Source organism: Nelusetta ayraudi, unplaced genomic scaffold (genome assembly GCF_046127955.1).
Source record: "Nelusetta ayraudi isolate G7.1 ecotype Tasmania unplaced genomic scaffold, CSIRO-AGI_Nayr_v1 ptg000125l, whole genome shotgun sequence".
Taxonomy (NCBI): Eukaryota; Metazoa; Chordata; class Actinopteri; order Tetraodontiformes; family Monacanthidae; genus Nelusetta; species Nelusetta ayraudi.
In genome coordinates, this window is record NW_027466175.1 from 370,725 (window position 1) to 390,733 (window position 20,009).

Sequence of the window (20,009 nt, forward strand, 5' to 3'; positions counted from 1 at the left end):
GTACAAATGACTACCTTATTTTGTTATTACGAGTAAAACCTCTCCAAAATGTGTTAACTCTTTTGCAGAAATGTTTTGTGCCAATAAACGAAAACATTTCCTCCTCGGCATTGCGTGTTTTCTCTCAAATACAAAGCAATATAAGATATATGATTTGCATGGAAAACTGCAGGTGCCCTATCCGTGGATCTCCATGCCAGTTAACGTCTCGTTCTGCCGCCGGCTCAGCTTTAAAAACATGTCTTATAAACCCCCCACATCCTGGTGGAATTGTGAGTCAAGAAACAGCTATCTGAGGTTTCCCAAGTTTGCCAACGAGAAGATCTTGACTAAGAATCGGAGGATAAAGCCCTGAGCGCGACATAAACCTTGTAATCCTGTATCATAGCAGGTTTAGACTCGGTGTAACCTCACTTTCAGCTTGTTTATCTCCTTGGCGGTGGCTCTGTTCGTGCCGAACAAGCAGCGCTCCAGACAATAGCGTACCTATTCACATGTGAAGCAGGGAGCAGATTTGCAGCATCTGGATGTGACAGCCGATCCCCTCTCACTCTCGCTCTAATCCTCCGTGCCGTCGCCGCTCTGCCCAGACACATCGGGGATCGAGTGGGCCATCCCTTTACATCCTGCGCGCCACAGGGCAGATAAACAGAGCAAAACAGAGAGAGCGGCCACATAATCAATGACAAACATTATCGGAACGGGCACCTTTTATAGTCGAGGTTTTCGCGTCTGCTGGCAAAAAGCACGTTGGCATAGAAACCGTGGGGAAAGGTGTAGAAATCATCCTTTGTCAAAATCACTGAGTGATTCCCGGAACGAGCGAATCGGACCCATTCCAGGGTAAATAAATTAGCTGTGTTGATAAATGTGGTAGCTGAAAACAATTTCCATTTAAATACCCTGGTTGATGCCGCAATGCGCCTCGATTTGATGGCATTGCGGTTCAAAACACAGCAAAGAAGCAGTGCACCCCTGACCTGGAAAGTGACACTAAAACAAGTGAAGACAACAGAACAACACTGAGTCGTCTGCGAGTATGAAGAACCTGACTGACCTGATTTAACTGCATTTTCTGTTGAGAACAGAAAAAAACACCACTTCATGTAGTCATGCACCAATCATTCATTCTGCTGGTAATGTTGTAATAATGTTGGGGATATTTACCTGGCACACTTTTGGCCCCATAGTACTAATTAAGTATTATTTAAATGCCAAAGCCTGTTGCGTGTTTTCCATGTTGGTTTGATAAATGAGGGACATTAAGTGGGAACATAGGTAAGACAACAATGCCTTTATAGGCTGAGATAACAAATCTGCACATAGGCACAAGTAACATAAAGCAACATTTGCACAAATAATAATAATAACATACAATTTTACAAAGTGCTGTGAATTAGGACCTTCACTAGAGATGTGCAGTACAATCCAAGAAGAACCGTTAAAATGTTGCTATTAATCCCAGCCATCACATTGGCTTAAATACAACTCATATGGCCCAAACACAACTAGAACCAAAAGAGGGAACAGACACCGCCGCTCGGAACACTGCAGGCCAGTTTGGTGACAGGCAAAGCAGTGTGGAGGTGAGTGGTTTGGACAAGGACTTAGTTAACATTATGTCTCCAGGCCTGGGAAACTAGGCAAGGTCCACAGAGAGAGGACAAAAAAAAAAAAAAAAAAAAAAAAAAAAAGACAAAACAGTGGAATATCACACTTTAACGACCAATAATAGTAATGCTATTAGTTTATAATCCATAGATTAAGGATTTATTTAGAAAAAAACAAAACATATTTGAGTTCTCTTAAAACAATACATGATGCTTTAGTTAAACTTTAATCTAAGGGGTTTGCATTATACATAGACAGATAGATAGATAGATAGATAGATAGATAGATGGAAAAGAAAATTGAAAATTAATGAAGAGCTTTATTTATTCTCTCCAAGGTATAATCTTGAAGGATTAGAAACAATTTAACACCCTTGGATTCACTCTTGCTTCCCTTAATCACCTTTTTGCAAGAAAGCTCCTTTAACACTCTGCTTAACTATGGACAATAGGAATCAATGAGTGGCAAATAATGGCGTTCATAAGAGCAGATTGTGTCCATGTGTAATGGGAGAGCAAACACTACTTTAAAGAGATTAGCAAAATGAGGAATAGAATACGGAGCCAGATGTGTCAAAGCATGCAAAAAATAATAATAAAAATGAGACCATTACCAGCAGTGGATGAACTTTGAAGTGATTCATTGTCTCTGTGCTCACTAAATGGTCACCCCATCATTATTACCTTTTAACCTTTTTAACTATTGCAATAAATCTGACAAATCTGATGGCGCACACTAAGTGACTGGGTCAATCTGCATCAAAAACATATTGGCTATCAAATTAGCACAACAGATGGCTGGTTGCGCCATAAAGACCATGTTCCTGGCACTTCGTTGCTGCTAATGTTTTGCAGCGTCACCGTGCAACTCCCAACATATTGCAGACTGAGGACAAGCTACAGCGCTTTTCTTAATAAGCTGTGTTAGTCAAGCAAGTTAGGCTTTGCAGATTTTGCAATGGGAGGAGAACTGATGACAATGAAACATTACATAAAATATTAAAAAATAAAATAAGATAATCAAAATTTTTGTCAGAGGTTAAGATTTTTCATTTTGAATTGTGTTGAAATTGGTAGATGTATTTCTTCATTTGGCCACTGGCCTCGTTAAAATATCCAGATGCAGGGGCAGAAGTTGGACGAAGACAGAATTTGGGTTTGGTCCAGCAGACGTGGGATGCAGAGGAATAACTCTGAAAAGCAGGTTTCCAAACAAAGTGAACTGATAGTTCAATCAATGATCTTCCAGCCATTCCCTTCTCACCTCGGACTGATGTAGGCAACATTTCCTAATCTACATATCCACTCTGCTGTGGCATGGATGGAGATGAGTCCACCCCGTAAAAACCCAATGTTGCCTTGGACACTATTGTAATAAGACAAAAGACAGATAGACACACACTTTGCTAACTTAACAAGTTTTTTTTTTTTTTTTTTAAGACAGTTATTTCAAACATTAACAGTACATGAGAAATAAGAAAACGCTGCAGGACGAGTGCCCAATCTGTTATGTCCATGCCATGTTGCGCATCCATTGGGTGGAATTATTTCATATTCTTGCAACTTCTCAACGGTTACACGGAATGGAAAATGTCACCACAACCTTTATCAACAAAGTGATGAATGACCAATGGCAATATCTGTTTTGGATAAACCCTCCCTTTAAAGAAATGTCAGCTGAGGCAGCAAACTTCCTGTTGTCTGCTCTGCAAGCCTGTTGGAAGAGGCAATGCAGTCCAGGGCAGCAACTGAGGGGAGTTATGTAGTAGTTAGTGTTATGTAACGTATCAGTAATGAACAGCACAATCAGTACGAGATACCCCTGCAGTCAGTCCTTCCTCTAGAAAACAAAAACAAAACATCTAAACTTTTAAAGTTCTGCAATATCAAACCACTCGCACCAAATCCAGTCACTGTGATGAACTCTGATGAACTCAAGGTTATTTCTGCAGCTGGTGTGGACAGTTTGTATACATTTGCCTTCAGGTGTGCTTTATTATTCTGTACACTGCAGCTCTGCTGAAGCAGCTCCGTTGAGCCAGAAAGAACAGTAATAATATATATATAAAAACTAACAAAAAAAAATCCCAAATCAAATAATACTAATAATAGAGTAATACAATTTCATTATTGTTTAAATAGATATTTGTATTTGTTATAAACACTTGATCTCTGCCAATTAATTGTGCAGAAAATTCACCATCTGCTGCTGCCAGCAGCTCAGTCTCAGCACTTAGTGTAAATACTCTGATGACACAGGCCATGTATAGTTTAGAAGAAGTGAGCGAAATACATCCTTGTGGAGCCAGATTGCAAAAATGTGGCCTCTGCCACAAAAACAATTGTTGAGGAACCGGCAGAAAGAAGGAGAAAGTGATGATCCTTCGAAGTTTCTGATGTCACAAACTTCTGTTTGATGCGATTTAGCAATAAAATCAGTGAGCAGTCAGTCACATTATGCAGCACAGTAGAACTCAGTGCACTCACTTCAACTTGTGTTCGGGCACATTTACGCTGTCACTGATTAATTGCCAGGAAACTATAGGACATATTGCAACTTGTGTCTTGGTGTCCATTGAATTTGGCAGTTGGCTTGAATAAGAAATTAGTGGATTTGAGTTTTGTGCCAAAACAAAAAAAAAAAAAAAAAAAAAAAATCCTTCCGAGGAGAAAATCAGACAGAATGAGGTGGGGGGAAAAAACCCTCACCCTAAAATAAATGAGCTTCATCTCGGTGTCTTGAGTTTTACTTAATTAATAGGCCTCAGCGTTCTATAATGAACAACAAAACCTCCTAATTAAGGCTAGTCTCTTTTCTGTATTTAATCTAAGTGGCTGAGCTCAGGCTACTCTTGTGTGCGCAGGATTCTGTGAAAGCCCGCAGACACACTGCTAATCTTTTTTTTTCTTTCTCCAAGCCTTTTTAGCCAGGAATTTGCCACACCATCCACCTCCCTTTTGCTGTCAGAAGGGAAGAAACAGCCTCTTTCACTTCCCACCAAATAACTTTCTACAATTTAAAGGCAGCAAGAAAGTTGGACGTGAGTCTTATATTATTTTCATCCTTGTTGATAAATTTGATTATGTGGCGTTGCATGCTGTAACTGATGGCCAGGCCTCAGCCCACATGCATTCCTTCTTTATGCTCAATAAACATGTCATACATTTTGAATAATACTAACCAACTGTTACATCAGTTATATCAGTTTGGTTATTTGATCATATAAAGCACACCTGTCAAAATAATTTGGTCGATATGGTGAAACTGTGTAAAAACAAACAAAAAAAGGCATTTGACTTTACATATTTCATAAATTATACATAAAAAAACATAAACCTGTAACAGCTCTCTAATGACTTTAAACATAGATTAACACAGCAGAGGAGACAGGCAGTTGAAATGCAGACGGCATGAGCAGCAAAGAAAACCCACTTCCTAAACTTCAATGACTGCATTCTCTTTTGAAACAGCTCCATAGGAAGGAAATTACATTGCCACAAAAAAGATCCGTGTTCTTTTGCTTAAAAAAAGAAATAAAGTTTTGATAACTCATGTTGGCACAAACTCTAATCTGAACAGATGAGTGGCTAAGCAGAAGTTATCTGTGCAACAAATGCCATTTGGTAATGGGATGCGTGTGTCTGTTGTCTGCTGAATGCCTGACTCTAATTTAAACAGATGTTTGCCCTCTTTAACAAGCAGTGAGCTGGATTTCACAAGTGAATGACTACATTCGGAGGAAAACAAAACTAAAGTCATCATTCAAAACATGAAATTCCATTTAAAAGAAGAAAGGCCAAGCCAAGCAAGTGTCATCAACGAAAATGCAACAGACAAATTGCTAGTATTGCTTTTCATTCAACTTCTTCTTGAATGTTTTGCCAAGATCACACACGATGGTGACCCGATTCTTCGCCATTCTAAAATCTTCAGCCACTCAAACAGCAGGTGTAGAAAAGGCACCTTAGCCAAAGCTGGAAAATGGGCAACTTCATGGTTTTGGAAGTGGGTTGCCTGACAGATTAATTCAGCACAAAAATATTAGTTCACTCTTATGATATCCTGTTTTTAAAAAAAGGAAGAACATAAGATACAAGGCAATTCGACACATGAAAAACACAATTAATTCTCTTGCCAGTCTTTAATATTATAAGTTGTTTCCCCACAGCCGTGGCCCTCTGGCTTTTTTGCTTTTTTCTTTTGCTTTTTTATATAAAAGCAAAGCAATGAGGTCAGACTTGCCAAGTCACCAACTGAATCATTTTTGCAACAAAGGCCCTGTGGCCCTCTTTGACCAGCTTCCAACAGCCTGCAATAATAATACAGCTGTCGTGGCCTCAGCATTCAGTCAGGCAATGCACTCTCACTGATTTCATAAGGGTCTGATGTTACTGCGGTGGACCTTTTCTTTTTTATAGAACATTATATATTTAGATGTTTTTCCTCATATTTATATGCAATACAGTACATTTGTTTAATCATCTGAACCATCTAATCAGGGCTATAATGCTGCCTGCAGCAACTGCATTATATGCAAATTCAATATTTTTCCTGAAAAAGAAAGAAAAAAGAAAACATCAAAGAAATGTAAATGGAATTCAATTAAGTCCTTCTGGAAGGAAGCAATCTGGTGACTTTAAAGAAGGCCCAGTTTCATCCAGGATGGGAGGCAACACCAAGGTTTGGGGAACACAATTAAAAAATGTTTGTTGACTTTGGGACAGTGTCACATTTTTTTATGAACAACAATGAAGTGGTAACGTTTTATAAAAGCAAGTGTGAGGTGTGACTCAGGCTGAGTTAATATTAAAAAGAAAAAAATCTGCTTTTGCGTTAATTTATATCTTTGGTCACATCAGCACTAAAGTTCCCTTGCCAAAGGTTAATGGGAAAAAGAAGTAGGTGATAAAATCTGACCTTCATGTTCGTAGTACTAATATTGATGTCCAGCAAATCCTCTTCTTATAAATTTAGGGGAAATAATTACAATATGAAAAAATACAGTTTAAAAAAAAAGAACACACCACAGTGTGCCTCATCAGACACACTGGCAGCTCTCACCCACAGTGCATCACTGTAAGTGCTGCTGATGACTGAACAATATCTTCTTCTTATCATTCATGTTCAAACCTTCCCCACTAAGACAAAGAAACTGACCATCAGGCCAATTACAGGACAGAGAAACTGTCACAGAAATTGTGTCAGTTCAGCAAAAGTGTCAGAGTCTTGACGCTGTGATTTTACAAAAAGAGGGTCAGGCCTTTACGAAGGTTGCATTTCTCATATATTTGCAGATGACTTGGGGAGGTTTAAAGGTTGAGTCATGAAAGGGCATGTGTGGGAGTCAAAGCCCAGTGGGAGAAGCAGTGAAGAGTCACAGGTGCAATGTCTGGTGTGACACTGAGCTTCCAGCTCCTCCAGGACTGACAGTGACAGTCACCAGCACAAAGTTCTTCCTGACAAACTACCACACATTTACAGGCCAGAGCCAGACTGTATTCCTATGGGAAAAGACTATTTTTCATTTTTATTTTTTTAATATATATATAAATAATATATATATATATATATATATATATATATATATATATATATATATATATATATATATACATATATATATATATATATACATATATATATGTATACATATATGTATATATATATATGTTTCTTGCCTGATATGACCATCAAATTGCAACATTATGTGTTGTCTTGTCCTTTCTTGGTTTCTGCCTTTTTTGCTGTGTTTCCATTGGTTCCTTGTTCATCCCTGCCTCGCAAACACCCCCCTTGGGAAACGCATCATTGAGTGACAGCGGCTCACCTGCACACTACCAAAGACTCTGTGGTTTTGGTTTGGCGAAAGACTCTACAGAAAAGAAAACCTCCGGAGTGGACCGGTAGGAAAAATCAATAGCCCCAAATTCTTCTATAATTACACGGTGGCACAGAGACAAGGAGAGAAATCTGCTACACGCAGAGCGCTGCGCGTTAAACATGCATTTTGCAGCCTGGCTCTCACCCCCCACGGTTGCAACAACTCTCACTGGTCATAGTAACAAAGGGATGGTGTGGCTTTTGTGGTAGAAAAACGTGCAAATGGGACAAAAGCATTGCATGGCACAAAATGCAATGAGGCGGCAGCAGTGTCAAGGCTTATTTCAATATATTCTAATCAATCATTTCTATACATTTTACACAGTATGACACAACTACACAAAGTAGCCTTATCCACAAGACTTATAACATTTTACCATGTAAGCCTGAAACCTGTGCGTGTCAGATCTATGAGATGCACTTACTCAATCAGGTAGGGTGGTACGAATTGCTCTCAGGCAATGGTAACTGTGTCACCTATATGACTCGTCTGGAATTTCTTTTCGATCATGGCAGCAATCATTGCTGTAAGACGGAGGCATTGTCATGCTCTGAGCACAAATGGAGCAGAGTTTCAGAGAAATCAGAAAAAATAGAAAACATATGAAGGTATTCAAAGGTAAAAGTGTGCATTGAACTGCCACTGAAAGGGAACCCTACAGTTTACCCAACAGAGCAGCGAACAGAGACCCAGCAGCAGAGGCGTATTACTCAAGCCTAATAGCCGCTGTCATTTATTTATGTCCCTGCTCATATCCTGAAATCCATCTCCCTGAGGATCCATTTCTTTGTCCTTCAATCCATTCACTTTGTGATCTGACACGAGTGAGGCGTGCTGATTATGTTATGTTTGTACATTTGGTTTCCAACAACCTGAAATAAAAAATAAAACACATGAAAAGTAACAGCAAGACATAATGCAGCTGTGTGCTCCGTGGTGATCTAGAAAATTACACCGGCTGAAAATCCTTCAAAGAAATTGAATTACTTTTAAGCAAGGCCCCCTACTTGTTTGTAGGGGGAAATGGACTCTCATGAACGTGGAGACTCACTTTATCCTCACAGGAGTGTTATTCTTGTGCTGGAGTGAAGGTCTTGTGGATAAATAAAGCTGCCAGAATGCTTGAAGAAGTAACAGAGTTCACAAACGATCAAATGTCTCTTGCAGGCCGTGTTGCAACTTGTCCATCCAACTGCACCCTGCATGTCAGCATATAGGAAAGTTCTTGTTCATTGAATAAGACTGGGGGAATAAAACAAAACAAAGCAAAGATGCCTGTTGTTTTTCCATTTGGCTGCTGACAGTGGGGACACTTTGGTAATCTGATGCAGTTTTGTTTAAAACTTAAACTTTAAGCACACACACACACACACATACTTGTGTATATTACCAACGGGACTATCATCCTTCATTTCCTGGGTGTGGGCTTAAAGATTTAGATAGTGAGGAGGTAAAAAACAATAATACAAACATTCATTTAGAGCCTTTATTCACAAAATCACTTTGAAGGGGATTTTTTTTGTATTGAGCGACATCGAACTGTAGCACTGGGGACCTCTGACAGCAGGGGAGCTCTCGCTTTTCTTTGTTTGGAACGACATCTACATGGAAAAAGGTGGACCGACAAACTCTACAGGAAAGCTTCCGTCTTCAACTGCGACTACATGTAAGATACACACACACGCACACCACACACACACACACACACACACACGGGGGACAGTGGAGTGGGGGAATGTTCTTGTGATGAACTTTGACTAATGCCGATATTCTTCGGAAACCCAAAACATTCATAATGTGCTTTTCAGAAGATAAGTATCCATAAACTGCTTCGAAGTTGGATTTGTCGTGCGCTCAGAGATTCTGTTCTGCAGAGCTTGGCTGTAACCACTGGTTATTTGAGTTACTGTTGCCTTTCTTTGGTCTCTAACACCAGCAGGGCATTTTCCTCCATGTAGCTGCTGCTCACTTGACATTTTTTTTGGAACTATCTATAACTATCTATCTGTAAACTTGACCTTCAGCAAGTTGTCTTCAACTACGTCTACATTCCACAATACTTTACGTTGCTGCCATGCAATTGGCTGATTTACTGTTTGTAGCTGATGCTGGGGAGTGTATCTTTATTAAAATGATAAGCTACAAAAAATAAAACAATGTTGCTCCGGTGTGGCAGTAGAACTGGGTTTGAATAGCTGGCAACCATCCTCAAAATATTTTCCCCAGGTTTCCAAGCAAACAGAATCAGATGGAGCCGGGTCTCCCGGTACAGTCCTGCCCCAAAGACTGAAAAAAAAAAAAAAAAAAAAAAATAGATTTCCTTCCAAGAATCTGTCCATCATCTCTGACCCCAACACTGTATTCAGCATGTCTAACTGTCCAGGTGCTGTCAGCATGTTGAGGAGCTACAAACAGGAAGCCTTTAAGCATCAGTGACCATTATGGGTCACTGAATGGTGCAGCGTAAAAGGTCAGAAGAAGCACGTGCTGCAGGACTTCCTCCAAGGGAAGGAAGTACTTGCAGAAATTGAAAAAAAAAAAAAAAAAAATACAGTGTAATACAGTATCTCAGATCTTTGGCTGCCAGTGCACAAATACTGAGCAAGTCTAGGTTATCTGCTGCAAATGCGATGTGAGGTCATCACTCACACTCTTGCCATTAATCACGGCACACCTTTCAGTATCCTGACTTGCAGGGTTGATTTTCTCTCGTTGCAGTACATTGTTGTATTTACAAAAGTGAAAATGAGTGAAATGCCCCCGTTATTCAGCAATTTCTTTGTATTTCATTTGGTCACAGTCTGTAGAACAGCTGCCACCAATCTGGTGGTTTGTCTCATACCAAACAGAATTTGAACAAGTTGTTTCTGTTCAAGATTTCACTTGGAGGTTGTTCTGTCTGAGTCTGCCAGCATCTGCTGAGAATATTGGAAAACAATATTTGTGAAACTTAATGTGTTCAGAAGAAAATGAACAAGGTGGCAGGATGCCATAGACATACACTATTTTGTATCCCTCTATTCCTATTCCTCTTTACTTACATCTGCCTCGCCATCTTGACAACCAGTGTCTTTAATCTTTATATTAGTTTAAGTTGCAATATAAATCTTCACATTTCATCCAATTTCAGTTATTTTCTTCAGTCCATTTTCATGGAAATACAGTATACTTCCCATTTAATTTTTCTATCTGCCACGATTTACTAATAGGCTCTTAAAATAAGAACATGTGTGAACACATGTTAAATACATTATGGAGGAGAAAATGAGAAATGCAACATGATAGGCGTCACAAGTCACACAAGCTTCAGAGAAGGTCACACACTCCTCCTCACTGAATCAAACAAGGGCAGCAAGCCGCTCTTCATTCATTCTCCCGTGCCTTCATGACGTGCAAATTTCCATTACAATATTGGCCTTTTGAGTTAATAACGTTTGTGTTTCCAGTGTGTTGCGCAGGCTCAGCTAATGCAGATTTACTCTCCACACTGGGAACAAATAGCATGATTTTTGCTGATGGCAAGATCTAGTTTTGGTATGAAGAATTTAAATAATATGCTGAAATATAATTTATGAATATAATATGACATTAATTACAATTAAATTAGGCTCAGAACAAACTGTTTTTGAGTTGTTTGGAATTTCATTTCATTTCTTTTATATTGCTATTTTTCAGAGAAAAGGGGAAAAGAAAACAGTCAAGTGTGGTACCCCTGTGAAAGTGGAACTTGCGATTTATTTTCCATGACTGTCATGCAACATGTCCTCCCGATGGAAATGTGTTCACACCTGTTGTTGGAGAGGCTGCTCAGGTTGTTTGAATCCACTCTAAAATTTCAATAAATTTGATACCAGTTTTAGGATGAGTTCTCATATTGAAATATCAATATTCATGATCATCTGTATTTATATATGATACATATTACTTTTTCCCACATCATGATAGAAAGCTACTGAGATACTTACACTTACATTGCACTCAGATTTTTTGCAGAAACCTGAAGGAGCCTCACTGTCATCGGGCAAAGATGGGGTTACACCCTGGACAAGTTCATCACAGGGTCACATAAAAAGACAAAGACACATTTTCCCCAACTATAGTGGAGCCTCCTCCTTGTGTCCTTGATTTGTTCGCACTCTTCATTCAAACTTGTGAAGCTCACTGATGTGATCGTACCCAGTGCGTGTCTTGGGCACACTGGCAGATGCAGCACAGCAGCTGTGATTCTTGTCAATTGCTTGGGTGCATCGTGAATTTAGTTAAGCAGGACATAACTGAGGGCATACCAGGCTGTCACAACAGTATGCAGAGTGAAAACTGCCTCTCTGCTTTCCATTATACACAACCACAACAACAACATTTCATGAGATTTTGGACGGTCTTCTGGCCATGACAGAAGTTATGCCGGAGAACTGGCAAACGCCCCGCTGTTCCTGCAGGGGAATTGCTATCGTTCATATCAAATCTGTAGTTTTTGGACAATAAATAGACATTTTCAAAGGCAACAGTAAGAACATAAAAAAGCAGGGACTGGGGAAATATCGCTGGTGTATGGGCTTACCCTTTCCTCCTGGGTAATGTGACGCTTACCCAGCACATTCCACTATTGGGTTTTACTCTTCAATGTGGTTACTAAGTTACAAATTAAAAAATGCATTGGATAACATTTTTATTATTTTTTTTAATTGATTTGAATGAATTACATTAAAACACTGCAAACCCTAAGGAATTACAACTCAATCCTTGACAGCATATTCATCAACAGGGAAAAGTGTTCACGGCTTCTGCCTGGAAGACCTTTGGAAGACTGACTAGGGACTGACTTGAGCTGGTAACGCTGGTGGCACGGGGTTTTAAAAGAACGTGACTTAAACCACATTCTTGTTTAACAGTATAATGGAGTCGCACGCTAGTTTATTTGTGTCAAAACACAAGACTGCACACATCAGTAAAGTGGTGGACAGTGACGACTCCACAAACAGAAGAACTCACTATTACACACAATCAAATTTGACCAGTGGAGGAAGAAACACAAAAGAATGTCTGTGCATCAGGAAAAAAAAAAAATAATAATAGATAGTGTCTATATTAAACATATGGAACAAGTTGCCAATAATTCCTGAATGGTACGCGGAATAGCTACTGATCAGCCTGTGCAGGAGATAAATGGGGCTCACAGTCATGGTTAGTTATTCGCTTCATACTGAAAACAAGTTCTTGTATTTTGTACATGTGTTGCATGAGGATTGTTTCTTTCTTTGTGAAGAAACTGCTTCTTGATGCAGGCCAAAGAAAGCCAAATACCTTTTTCGGGAGTCTAAGGTTCAGTGGGTTCCAGGAAGAAAGATTGCGTGGAAACTGAAACATTTAATTCTATTGTTCACTTAAGGCTACAACTGCTCACTATTAATTTAAAGTTATTAAGACAGCTTCGTCTTTCTCAAGCTCCTTGTTAGTTAAGGGGGCAGCTTGAGGGTTTTTGTCCTGTGATCACTGTGAAGCATTCTGGAGCCCTCCTTTGATTGGCCAGTGAGGGCAGCACTCCCGGCTGTCATCTCTCATTTGGGAAGGAGAAGATGTTCATGCCCACAGACAAGACTGGGTTTAATTGGAAAAACACTGGTGCGCACTGAGTAAACAGAGATGTCCATCTTGACAGTGACTGAGGAAGTGTTGGCCTGATACTGCAGGAACAGGCGCCAGCTGCAAGAAGAAACAAGTTGTCTTTGCTAATCTTTGACTTTGTGGAACCGAGGATTAAACAATATATCCATTGTCCATCCATTCCACAATTTAAGGATTTTTATTTCTAAGATTTGTATTGCCTGAGGCGTATCTCCATTGTAGCAAGGTGGAAGAGGACTATATAGAATAGTATATGAATGTGGGTGGTGTGTGTGGAGTATGCATGATTCACTGGATAGCAAAGCTCCTCATGTTTATAGCATGACCATGTTGACGGAACCCCAGGCCAGAAATGGAACTTCCTGTATATGTTGCTTGGTCCCTTAAACACCAAAATAGCGCGCAACATATTACACTTCCTACAGAAATGTTCTTCTTATGTCTGTGCTTTTACTTGTTTGTTGTTTCACAGTGGGTTTTTCATGTCTTTTTTGGACTTCTTGTTAGATTGCTTAAATATTGGTTGTTTCTCTGATTCTAAAATGCAAATTCCCATATTCATATGCCACATACATTTGCATTTCAGTTTGAAACACAGGGAAACCCACTGAACCAACTGTGACACATTTCTAATTTCTCTAAAGGGCAACAACCCCAGGACTTTGATTAATCAGTCTCATTGGAGTAATGTCACATGTTCTTTATTTTCTCATAAAGAGTGCAAGCAGAGCAGATGGTATCTGGGAGCAAGATATTCTCATTAGGAGGTCCAGAATGTACACACATGAGAGGGATAGTGGCAGAAAGAGGGGAGGAGGGGTAGATAAAATCCTCAGAGTTTTGGCACAGATCAGCTCTCTGACCTTCTGTCCAGTCTGCTGGCCGACGGACAGGAATCAAAGGATGGAGCGGGGAAGGAAAACTGACAGTAGCAGTGGAGCTCCGGGTCTGAGTTGGCCTAATCAGTAATCCCAGATACTTTGCTTTCACCTTTTGCGGGGCTTTTGTTGCAAGAGAAAATCAATGGGCTGCATTACAAATACAAAGGTTGAGTCTCATTCGTAATAATCATTACTGCCGTAACTTCAGAGGCTGTGTGGAAGAGAACAGGGCTCCCGCATAGCTGCATTTAGCAAATCATGGAAAATCAAAGAGTGGGTGAGTTCACGACTGCTAAATACTAAAAGGATACTGAAGGAGTTAGAATAAGCTAGAAAGGTCAAATTGTACTAAAACAAACCAAAAAAATGAATACTCTGTATCAAAGACGTTCAAGTCATAGTTCTTTAACGTGTATAAAGGAGCTTATGCTGAACATAACTCGTGGATGTCAGATCTTGTGTTTCCTGCAGCAGCAGGTCAGGTGGTGGCATATGGTTACAGTAGACCAGTGTTTGCTGTGACGCAAAAGTCATCGCACGTCTCAGCGGGCGTTGGACGCTGCCAAGGTTGTGCACCTGTGACCTTCACGGATGCACGAGGGTGAAGCATAATTTGAGAATCAGCTCTTGTCCTGCATTGCGTCTGTAGAAGAGCACTGCTGCTTCTTGCGAGTGATGAGCTGGGAGAGGAATCATCCGCCGGTCGCTTCCAAGGGCAGATTTTCTTGTCAAGGTCGGATGAAGCCACAATCTTTTGTATCACAATTGTGGTTAAGATGGAGCAGGGCAGAAAATTAAAACTACGGCCCTCGGGAAGCCAGGCCACTGATGCAGGTGGTTTAAAAAGAGGCGAATGATAAAATAATTCCATACATTCAATCTACAGTGCACCCTTATCTTCACCAGTGCATACAGGTTGGTGGCCCCGGGAAGGTAAAACATCGACAAAATCTCCTGAGGTTTCTTCTCTGCACTGCACCCTTTACATTAACAAATGCACTTTAAAACCAATGCGACTCCTGGTTTCCATAGTTCCAATTTACATATATCAAGCCTCTTCTTCTCTCATTTCCATTGCCACCACAGACTATGTGTGGAATAAGTGTGGTGAAGGGGAGCCCACATGAAGTGCTTGCTGTTGAGAGTATTCGCGATGAATGCAAATTAAATTATGTTTGCATGCAGATGCTGATGTGACGTGGTTGAATTGTGTATTGTTTTATTTTTTCTCCAGGGCTTGGCAGGAATATGGTGTAATAACCTAATTTTTATTTATTTATTTATTTATTTTTACTGATAATACATACAGCCACTTCCAAATCCCCTCAGACAGCATCATTAAGTTCTCTTTTTGTTTTGTTTTTTTTTGTTTTTTAACCTCTGTGTTTGTTAAAGTGAATTTTCCAAATCATTTACACTTGCAAGCATGCTTCCCGAGACACCATTTGCATTATTAAATGTGAATTAAAAATAAGAAACTGTTAAGCAACCACCTGGCAACAGGCTCTACAGCGTCTGCAGTTTCAGAGATTTTGCTCACTTCTGGTTTAGAGTTATTAATGGTTGATCTTTGAAATAATGAAGGTTCTTTTATTTTCCATATTACTGCTCTTGGTGGCTGTAATTCAACAGCATTAGAATTTCTTTCTTCCAGGTACGCAGCACTTTGGCACCTAAGCACCTATCTTAGCACAGCCACATGTCTGAGTACACTTGGATCCAATGAGAAATGTATTTATGGTATGCACACACTTTGAAACAAGCAAGAAAAGAAGTTCATCAGGGGACGCTCAGCGGGTGACAAGCCTGCATTGCTTTTTCTTGGAATTCACACATTTCTTTTGAGTTCCACAAAAATGTAAACACTTATTCCCCTATGTGCACTCAAAATATCAATTATTTATATTGAAAGTATGTGTTTTGGAACAGCGTAAAACACTTTGGTACTAGACGAGTGCAGGGACAGATATGGGATCATAAGTACATTCTAAATAATGCTCAAAATCCATTTAAGAATATGTAGTAAATGGAAAAAAGCTGAATGCTTTATATCACCATCTCCCCCACCTGTCGCACCTTCCGGTCCACATAGCCCCTGGAGGGGAGTTAGGTTACTTATGTCCCGAGGTTCTGCCACCGGGAAAGTGGCCTTGCAAAGTCCTTGTAGTTGAGTCTGACTCATTCTGTGTCTCGGACTGCAGCCACAACAACATAGACAAACCTCAGGCGCTCTCAGGTAAAAATTGAATTGTTTCAAGCTCTGTTGCCAGTGGCCAACACATGAACACAGGTGTTTACTTAGAGCACAATAGATAGACAGATAGATAGATAGAGAGATAGATAACTGCAAGAAAGAGATCAAAACTATGCAATACAAAAAATGATGAATACAAAATCTTTTTATATTGAACTATGCTTTATGTTCCAGACATAAAGGCCATACAATATATTATTACAATATATTTATTATTTTGATCTTGTCAAGGATGGCACACTGACTCAAAATAATCTGCAAAACTCCAAACTGGCCGTGACTGTACCGTAGGGGTTTCTTTCTGAATAGCAACAACCACAGCATTCAGTACAATGAAAGCATCACCACAGTCGTCTTCATGTTTATCCTCTGACTGCACGATGCTGCAGCGATTACGTCCCATGTAATAATCATAATGCTACTTCATAGGAACCTTCAGCCTCTCCACTTGTCTATGATGAAAAGATATTTGTGAGGGGAAGCAGGAGGATGTCGCTTCCGCCCTAATTGCATAGTTTTGATGGCTCTGATCCACACTTCTGTGGTTTGAGTACTTTGTGTTCTTGACTATCTCTATCCTCCGCGGATGCCTGAGATAACATGTTTTGGAGAAGGATTTGTTTTAATGGCAAAGTTTCATCCTCAAGTTGTTTTGTGGAATGCCTCTCGCCTCGCCTTGTTCACACTCCTTTTGCATCTGTCAGCGGGCAAACAGGAGCATAAATTTTAGAGTTGCATGAAAAAAAAAAACTGATTCTTGGAGCAGCTGCAGATGGAAGACTTGCAGCAATCACATTAGATCGAAACAATAACTTAAGATACAATATCTAGATATATCAAGAGCATTGTCATTAAGTCAACGTTGAATCCATTATGAATGCCAGACATAACTTTTAGAGGGGAAAAAAGAAGAAAACATGGACAAAAGAGAAAATTGTTTTAACGCCATTGCTTTGCTCCATGTAGTCAAGAGCAGACCACAAGTGTCATGGTCAGCGCTAGATGTTGACCTGCGTCACATCACGTGATCCTTTACACACACCTCTATCATGCACATTGGCTCCATTTTATTGCCAGACACTAACTTTCCAGGCTGACAGCATAATGGATAAACCTCTGTCTGCACGTCTGGGTTCAGGCAAGCAAAAGCTGCGAGGAGGTGAAGGAGGAGCAGCGTGGCATTTTGCTGACCATGAACATGAGTTAGTAATATTTTTTGTTTGTTTGCCAAGTCAGTGCTTGCTCATTGGTATTTTGACGGCCACCTCATTTGGATTCTGACATATTTAATCTAAATTGATATGGCTGGAAGAAGTGGCCCTATTTGCCTGTCGCAGCTGATGAAGTGATGTCGTGGCCGCCTGCAAACGTGTCGCGACAGCAACATTTTGCACCAGGAAGTGTGTTCCTGTAAACATGGCATTACAAGAATCAGCAGATGCCGGTAAGCAACATATTGAGGACATTTGTTCCAATCCTCACTCATCCTCACAACTTTATCATTAAAGCTTTGGAAGACAGTGTAGTGTTTCCTCAAGTTAATTGGCTTTTAATAAAGATGAAGAGAGGGCTGTGTGTGTGTGTGTGTGTGTGTGTGTGTGCCTGGGTTACACTGACGGATTCCTGTTTTATCAAAAGTTTTCTCTTTGTGCTAAAGGTACCAGACTTGCAGGCGTTCCTCCATCTCCTGCCTCCATCTCTCCCCGTGTTGATTCACTCTTGCTATGTGCACCGGCGCTCGGCCGCTATCAGAAATCTAGACAGCGTGGAGCCAGTCTGACTCTCATCAAGACCAACCAACCCTTTTTCAAAACCACTCTGTGGCCAAAACCTTGAAGCTTGGCCGTGATCGTAAAAGGGTTCACACAAAAAGGAACTACAAATCATTTGTTGTTGACTGATGTTCAGAACTAGATGAGTTGGAGTCTCCAGTGCCGAAGCTAACAGCGACTCATTGTGTCCCACGTGTCAGACGCACTTGGCCGAGGAGTTAGTGAGCCGGTGCACTGTTTGGTCGCGGATACCCTGCAGGATGTATGACACGACTGTGAACTTCATCCAGTAACAGAGTCACCACAACACTTTTTTGGATAATTACTCCCTCTGTGAGCACTAGCTGAGCCACGGCGCGCGACCAGCACACTCTGTTGTCCCCAGCTGATCACTTTGACATTGTTACATTCACTCTGGAAATCGATTGAGACTACTGTTTAAGAAAAAAAAAAAAAAAAGACAAATAAGATCAACAGCCTCCCTGGCGGTAACTTAGCAAAAGCTAGTGGCCACAATGGGTATGACGTCACATGCTGACATCTGGAAGAACAAAGCAGCAAAAGCAAGGCACGTGCGAAAGATTCAAATTAGAAGGGAAATGCAAAGTTTACTGCGGACAAGCGACGAGTCTGACGTCAACATCACATTAGACACATCGCAGAAACCCTATACATTCATGGAGTGACTCTTATGACCTTGGTGTGACCTTTATGTTTAGGATACCTTAAACGTGTCCGCATTAGTCACTTCTTTTTTCCCTGACAATTACCTTTAAAATGAGAGTAGTCTCTTCAAGAAGTAAATAGAGGAATCCAGATGAAAAAACAAAAACAAAATCTCACTCAGTCTCGTTCTCCATTTTACAGAAATAAAGAAGCTGGGAGCAGCATTCAGATGTTATGACTCGACTGCTGTGATCTGCAGACTCATTTTAAAGGGTAAACATGAAAACATTCAATATTAATTTGATGATTGTAAGAGGAATTGTTTGAAAATATGAGTCTGAGTCAAAAAAAAAAAAAAAAAAAGTTGTTTCTTTTAAGAGGGAATAGTCCAAGATTGAATCAGTCCAATAACTTTTGTTTTGACAGATTTATTTATTTGACAGTTATTGATTTAGTAACTGGTGCTTAAGAAAAATCAAGTCCATTGGGATTTAGTAATTACAACAAAAGCCAAAGTTTTTAGGCTTGATTCAGATGTGGCGAGAGCTACTTATTGGCTTAGAGGTAAAACTGCGCCCGGAAACAGAAAGCAATGAAAAAAAGTAAATTGAATGCTGTTACATTTCACCATTTCTTATCGGCAAGACTGGAAGTCATTTAGCTCCTGAGCTAGCAAATCAGATCTATTGATGCACAAAGCCTGACCGCGAAGCTTGGAGATAATTTGGGAGAGAGATTACTACAAAGGAAAAATAAATCAGACCAATTAATGGTGATTCCACTGATGTAGTCCAAGCGTTATGTCCCCACAGCTTGTCAAATGAATTGGACTCTCAAACCCAGAGAAAAGAAAAGAACTGTGAGGTCTTTGCTTCTCTGCTTCCTCTTCCTCACGACTCACACACAAAACCTTTCTCGCCGTGTTTGTGACTTCTGTGTGCAAAAGACGCACTACGTTTTCCGCAACTGCTGTTTTCCATTTCTTGGGTTTTCTTTAATTATCAGTGGCTACAGTTTCCATTAGCGGAAATTCCCTCTCCTTGCAAAGTACAATAATTGTTGTGAAATGGGTGAAATTCTATTCCTGGGTGAATCATCTTTTCATTGCTGTTGTGAAATGAGACTCCCAGTACCGTGTGTGTCATTGTCTGCCTTTTTTTGTTCTTTGTTTGGATGGATGTTTGTTTTTTTGTTTTTTGATTGAAATTTGCAACGGTAGGAGGTAAATTGTCCTCTAACAATACACCCATTACTGTTACCTGAGCAAAGACATAATTGGAACAAGTATCTTCAAAATTCAACAGCAAGTAACTACCTCC